Below are 7,026 nucleotides of genomic sequence, written 5' to 3'. Positions count from 1 at the left end.
ACAGAACCCGGACAGAACCGTGGGAGCTGGCGGACAGAACCCGGACAGAACCGTGGGAGCTGGCGGACAGAACCCGGACAGAACCGTGGGAGCTGGCGGACAGAACCCGGACAGAACCGTGGGAGCTGGCGGACAGAACCCGGACAGAACCGTGGGAGCTGACGGACAGAGCCCGGACAGAACCGTGGGAGCTGACGGACAGAGCCCGGACAGAACCGTGGGAGCTGACGGACAGAGCCCGGACAGAACCGTGGGAGCTGACGGACAGAGCCCGGACAGAACCGTGGGAGCTGACGGACAGAGCCCGGACAGAACCGTGGGAGCTGACGGACAGAGCCCGGACAGAACCGTGGGAGCTGACGCACAGAGCCCGGACAGAACCGTGGGAGCTGACGCACAGAGCCCGGACAGACAGAACCGTGGGAGCTGACGCACAGAGCCCGGACAGACAGAACCGTGGGAGCTGACGCACAGAGCCCGGACAGACAGAACCGTGGGAGCTGACGCACAGAGCCCGGACAGACAGAACCGTGGGAGCTGACGCACAGAGCCCGGACAGACAGAACCGTGGGAGCTGACGCACAGAGCCCGGACAGACAGAACCGTGGGAGCTGACGCACAGAGCCCGGACAGACAGAACCGTGGGAGCTGACGCACAGAGCCCGGACAGACAGAACCGTGGGAGCTGACGCACAGAGCCCGGACAGACAGAACCGTGGGAGCTGACGCACAGAGCCCGGACAGACAGAACCGTGGGAGCTGACGCACAGAGCCCGGACAGACAGAACCGTGGGAGCTGACGCACAGAGCCCGGACAGACAGAACCGTGGGAGCTGACGCACAGAGCCCGGACAGACAGAACCGTGGGAGCTGACGCACAGAGCCCGGACAGACAGAACCGTGGGAGCTGACGCACAGAGCCCGGACAGACAGAACCGTGGGAGCTGACGCACAGAGCCCGGACAGACAGAACCGTGGGAGCTGACGCACAGAGCCCGGACAGACAGAACCGTGGGAGCTGACGCACAGAGCCCGGACAGACAGAACCGTGGGAGCTGACGCACAGAGCCCGGACAGACAGAACCGTGGGAGCTGACGCACAGAGCCCGGACAGACAGAACCGTGGGAGCTGACGCACAGAGCCCGGACAGACAGAACCGTGGGAGCTGACGCACAGAGCCCGGACAGACAGAACCGTGGGAGCTGACGCACAGAGCCCGGACAGACAGAACCGTGGGAGCTGACGCACAGAGCCCGGACAGACAGAACCGTGGGAGCTGACGCACAGAGCCCGGACAGACAGAACCGTGGGAGCTGACGCACAGAGCCCGGACAGACAGAACCGTGGGAGCTGACGCACAGAGCCCGGACAGACAGAACCGTGGGAGCTGACGCACAGAGCCCGGACAGACAGAACCGTGGGAGCTGACGCACAGAGCCCGGACAGACAGAACCGTGGGAGCTGACGCACAGAGCCCGGACAGACAGAACCGTGGGAGCTGACGCACAGAGCCCGGACAGACAGAACCGTGGGAGCTGACGCACAGAGCCCGGACAGACAGAACCGTGGGAGCTGACGCACAGAGCCCGGACAGACAGAACCGTGGGAGCTGACGCACAGAGCCCGGACAGACAGAACCGTGGGAGCTGACGCACAGAGCCCGGACAGACAGAACCGTGGGAGCTGACGCACAGAACCCGGACAGACAGAACCGTGGGAGCTGACGCACAGAACCCGGACAGACAGAACCGTGGGAGCTGACGCACAGAACCCGGACAGACAGAACCGTGGGAGCTGACGCACAGAACCCGGACAGACAGAACCGTGGGAGCTGACGCACAGAACCCGGACAGACAGAACCGTGGGAGCTGACGCACAGAACCCGGACAGACAGAACCGTGGGAGCTGACGCACAGAACCCGGACAGACAGAACCGTGGGAGCTGACGCACAGAACCCGGACAGACAGAACCGTGGGAGCTGACGCACAGAACCCGGACAGACAGAACCGTGGGAGCTGACGCACAGAACCCGGACAGACAGAACCGTGGGAGCTGACGCACAGAACCCGGACAGACAGAACCGTGGGAGCTGACGCACAGAACCCGGACAGACAGAACCGTGGGAGCTGACGCACAGAACCCGGACAGACAGAACCGTGGGAGCTGACGCACAGAACCCGGACAGACAGAACCGTGGGAGCTGACGCACAGAACCCGGACAGACAGAACCGTGGGAGCTGACGCACAGAACCCGGACAGACAGAACCGTGGGAGCTGACGCACAGAACCCGGACAGACAGAACCGTGGGAGCTGACGCACAGAACCCGGACAGACAGAACCGTGGGAGCTGACGCACAGAACCCGGACAGACAGAACCGTGGGAGCTGACGCACAGAACCCGGACAGACAGAACCATGGGAGCTGACGCACAGAACCCGGACAGAACCATGGGAGCTGACGGACAGAACCTGGATGTGGCCATGCTGGAGGCCGAGTCCCCAGCAGAGAGCAGGAGCTGACCAGCGCTGGACTCGGTCCCCTCGGGCTCTGCACAGGAGGGAGAAGGGGAGGACTGTGGTCCCCTGTGGGCTGTGGCAGGTGGGGTCTGGTCCCGGCCTTCAGGGCACCCTGAGGTGCTCCTTACAGTCTCCTGGTCACAGGAGCTGGGCTCCTGCACCCAGAAATGCTCTGAGGGCTGGCCTGGCCCTGTGGGGACCTGGGGCTCCCCTCACGGGCTGTCCCCCAGAATACCGGCCTAGCCGTCAGTCCCGTCCCCACTCTGCTGCCCGCCCGGTGCTGGTCCCCAGAGGAAGAGACCACCCTCACAGCTGTCGGAGCAGAAGGTGCTGGCCTGGGGCCGGGCGGTGGTGTACCCAGTCGAGCGCACACATTATAGTGCGCAAGGATGCAGGTTCAAGCCCCCCATCCACCTACAGGGGAAGCTTCATGAGTGGTGAAGCAGGTGTGTCTCCGTCTGTCTCCCTCTCAATTTCCCCCTCTCTCCACTCAATTTCTCTCCATCCTCGCAAAATGAAAGCAGGAGGTAGCCAGATGGTGGCGCACCTGGTTGAGCACACACGTCACTGTGCACAAGAGCCCGGGTTCGAGCCCCCAGGCCCCACCTTCAGGGGGAAGCTTCATTGAGCAGTGAGGCAGGGCTGCAAGTGTCTCTCTGTCTCTCCCCCTCTCTATCTCCCTCTCTCCCTCTATCCTGTCAAATAAAATAGAAAAGGAAGAGAAAATAACTGCCGGGAACCACGGATTCATAGTGCTGGCACTGAGCCCCGGCAATAACCCTGGCGGAGATTAAAAAGAAAGAAGAGGGAGTCGGGCTGTGGCGCAGTGGGTTAAACGCAGGTGGCGCAGAGCGCAAGGACCGGCGTAAGGATCCCGGTTAAAGTTCCCGGCTCCCCACCTGCAGGGGAGTCGCTTCACAGGTGGTGAAGCAGGTCTGCGGGTGTCTGTCTTTCTCTCCCCCTCTCTGTCTTCCCCTCCTCTCTCCATGTCTCTCTGTCCTGTCCAACAACATCAACAACAATAACTGCGACAACAATGAAAAAACAAGGGCAACAAAAGTGAAAATAAATAAATAAATATTTTTTAAAAAGAAGATGTTTGCTTGAGTCCAGTCCCCAAGGATGGTCCCAAATGGGGGCCTCGGGGTCCCTCTCCACCCAGTTGGGGGGCTGAGCCCACCTGTTCTGTGGGCAAGGAGGAGGCAGAAGGAGCTGGCATTGGGGATGCAAGGGAGGCCAGACCCAGCTGGATGGGGCCTGGGGGTTGGAGCAGAGGGGCTGGAAGGCGGGCAGGGGTGACGGGTCCTGAGGACGCCTTGTCCACACCCTAGCCAGGGCACTGAGTCCCTGGGCCGCAGTGTGGGACGGTCAGACACCTCCAGGGCCACACTGGGCCTGGGGTCTGGCAGCAGTGCTGAGTCCCCTCTGGGACCAGGGTCTCCACGCCAACCCTGCTCTGCACAGGGCTCTCAGGTTCAGCGAAAGGCCTGCAGAAGCCGCTAGGGGGCGGAGAATGGTGGAGGCTAGCCCAGGAGGGCTTCCTGGTGGAGGAATGGGTAGGAGTCTGACAGCCTCGCCTCCCCCCTAGGGCGTGTCTTCATGGGACTGTTGGGAACCAGCCAAGTCCACGTGGCCAGTGGGCTCTTGGGGGCGAGACCACCCGCTGACCCCAGAGGCAGGCCCATTTGGGAGGCCAGAGGAGAGGCACCTTCTGGACCGGCTCTGCCCTGTGTCCAACACAGTCACCTGCAAGCCAGGGGCCGGCAGACAGCCAGGGCTGTGGCCCCCTCACCCTCTCCACTGGTGGACCTGGGCCCCCCAGGTGTCCTCACCAATACCAAGCACCCTGGGAGGGGGGCGGGGGGGCAGCACCCAGGACAGAAGCCCTTCCATTCTTTCTGCTTATATTTACTTTATTATTTTTAAATTATCTTTTTTATTATTTTTTGTTTCTTTGCTTTTTGCCTCCAGGGTGATTGCAGGGGCTCGGTGCCTTCTGCACCACGAAGGAGACAGAGAGATACCTGCAGCCCTGCTTCACTGCTTGTGAGGTGACTCCCCTGCAGGTGGGGAGTGGGGGCTCGAACCCAGGTCCTTGTGTTTAGCACTATGTGTGGCTTAACTGGGTGTACCACAGCCTGACCTCACTGATCTTTATTTACTTAGCCAAAAATCAAGAGGGGAGGAGGAGGGAGAGAGGGAGAGAGACAGAGAGATACTCACAGCCCTGCTTCACCAATCGTGAAGCTTCCCTCCTGCAGGTGGGGACTGGGGGCTCGAACCCGGGTCCTTGAGCATGGTGGCGTGTGCTCAGCCAGGTGCATCCCTGGCAGACTCTGGAAGGGGTCCTGATTCGGATGGTTGGTTAGGGGCCGCCTGCCTCAGGAGCTCTGGGGGGGGGGGGAGCGGGAGGGCTCGCTCGGCTGCGTGAGAGGCTGGGTGTCTGCACGGCCCAGACGGAGGGCAGATGGAGCTCAGCACACGTGTGGCTGACAACCAGGGTACATGTCACACGGGAAAGGCACATGACACGTGACACGCGTGGCAGGAACACATACATGAGGGTGTGAAGAGATGAGGGAGGGAGTGACAGGTGTTGCAGTCAGCAGCCAGAGAAAGCTGAAGACCCCAGGGCCAGGACGAGACGGCCAGCTGGAGGCCAACTCAGCAAAGCAAGCAGGACCCAGCTCTCCCTCTCCCTCCCTCCCTCTCCCTCTCTCTCTCCCCCCTCTTGCCTCTCTCCTTCCGCATCTCTCCCTCCTCTCTCTCCGCATCTCTCCCTCCTCTCCCTCCGCATCTCTCCCTCCTCTCCCTCCGCATCTCTCCCTCCTCTCTCTCCGCATCTCTCCTCCCTCTCTCTCCGCATCTCTCCCCCTCTCTCTCCGCATCTCTCCCTCCTCTCTCTCCGCATCTCTCCCCCCTCTTTCTAAAAAAATCAGAAGGCAGCTAGCAACAGAAACAAACCCCAAGAATGTTGGTATGCATGAGACCCCTTCTGTTTCATTTGGTTTAAATCCCCCCTGCTTAACACTATTCTATTTACATAACCACTGCATTCCATTGACATAACCGCTGTTAACAAGCACCTCCCTCCCTCCAGGGCATGGGTGGTTCAGTGGTAGAATTCTCACCTGCTCCGCCCCCTCTCCTTGTCACACCCTGATTGTCACCAGTCACTTTTCTCTCCACCCTCTCTGCGTCACATCCTGTTCCCACCCTACTGGGCTAGTATATTTATAAGGACAAGATTGTTTGTAGTTTAGTTTAGCTCAGCTCGGCTTAGATTGTGCTGCGTCCTGCATGAATAAAGAGATACTGCCTACAGCTCAACCATGAGTCCCTGGTCGTCTGTTACCCGCCCGTGAAGCCAGCCCGGTGAAAACAACATAGCCCAGCAAAAACAACACAAGAATAGAATAGAGTAGAATGGGACAGATATCTGTGGAGAGCAGTCTGGAGAACTCTCAGAAGGCAAGAAGTGGACCTACCCTGTGACCCTGCAATTCTTCTCCTAGGGGATAGATCCTAAGGAACCCAACACGCCCATCCAAAAGATCTGTGTGCACCTGTGTTCATAGCAGCACAATGTGTAACAGCCAAAACCTGGAAGCAACCCAGGTGTCCAACAACAGATGAGTGGCTGAGCAAGTTGTGGTCTAGATACACAATGGAATACTACTCAGCTGTGAAGAAGGATGAAGTCACCTTCTTCCCCTCCTCTTGGATGGAGCTTGAAGGAATCTTGTGCAGTGAGATCAGCCAGAAAGAGAAGGATGAAGATGGGACGGTCTCACTCAGGGACAGAAGTTGAGAAATAAGATCAGAAGGAGAAACAACAAAGCAGAACGTGGACTGGGTCTGGTGTCTTGCCCCAAAGTGAAGGACTCTGGGGTGGGATGGGGGCTTTCAGGTCCTGGTGCTGATGGTGGAGGAGGACCTGGGCTGGGGAGGGGTGTTCTGTGGAAAACTGAGAGATGTCACACATAGACATGTAAACCATTAATCCCCCCCATAAAATAGTTAAGAGAGAAAGATAGAGGCGGGAGGGAGGGAAGGACAGAGAGTCGCTTGTGCCTGCGTTGGGAGTCGGCAGTTGTGGGGGGGGGGGCGAGGGCTGAGAGCGGGCTTTCTGGTCAGAGGCAGCGCTCAGAGCCGCACAGCGTGGCCGGCCCACATCCAGCAGGACTCAAGCAGCACTGGCACATGCAGACGCGAGGCTCCCAGAACACAGCCAGACGTGAACCAGAGGCTCCTGGGAGGGGCTGGGCGGGGCGTCTACCTTCTCACACAGGGCGAGCACTGTCCCGGCCTGGATAATGGCCACCTGCTCCTCGTTCCTCAGATTCTACAACACAGAAGCGGCATGGAGTTACAGGGGCCTCTCCGCGTGCAGAGCAGCCCCGGGGGCCAGCAGGATGGCGGCCGTACAACAGAGCGGAGACCTCGGTCCGTCCCTCTGTCTGGATGCGTGGTCTGCCGAGGCTCTGGCCCCTGAGAACCAGGGGGT

This window comes from Erinaceus europaeus, chromosome 3, assembly GCF_950295315.1.
Source record: "Erinaceus europaeus chromosome 3, mEriEur2.1, whole genome shotgun sequence".
Classification (NCBI taxonomy): Eukaryota; Metazoa; Chordata; class Mammalia; order Eulipotyphla; family Erinaceidae; genus Erinaceus; species Erinaceus europaeus.
The sequence above is the reverse complement of the archived record's forward strand: the minus strand, read 5'-3'. Positions refer to the sequence as shown.